Source organism: Chaetura pelagica, unplaced genomic scaffold (assembly GCF_000747805.2).
Source record: "Chaetura pelagica isolate M959 unplaced genomic scaffold, ChaPel_1.0 scaffold171, whole genome shotgun sequence".
Lineage (NCBI taxonomy): Eukaryota > Metazoa > Chordata > Aves > Apodiformes > Apodidae > Chaetura > Chaetura pelagica.
In genome coordinates, this window is record NW_009952066.1 from 3,715,420 (window position 1) to 3,715,723 (window position 304).

A 304-nucleotide genomic window follows, 5' to 3' on the forward strand; every position below is an offset into this window, starting at 1 on the left:
ACAAAGGCTTTGCTGAAGTCTATGAGGAAGAAATTCCTCACTGTGAGAGCGGTGAGACACTGGAACAGATTGCCTGGGGAAGTGGTGGCTGCCCCTGCCTACAAGTGCTCAAGGGGGCTGTGTTGGACGGGGCTTTGAGCAACCTGGTCTCGTGGGAGGTGTCCCTGCCCATGCAGGGGAGTTGGAACCAGAGGGTCTGCATTGCCAGAGCCCTCGGCATCCCCCTCCCCCGGCCCCGGTGTGCACATCGCCCCCCGGCAGGGCTGGGGCCGCGGGCAGCCCTGGAGACGCTGCGCGCGCCCGC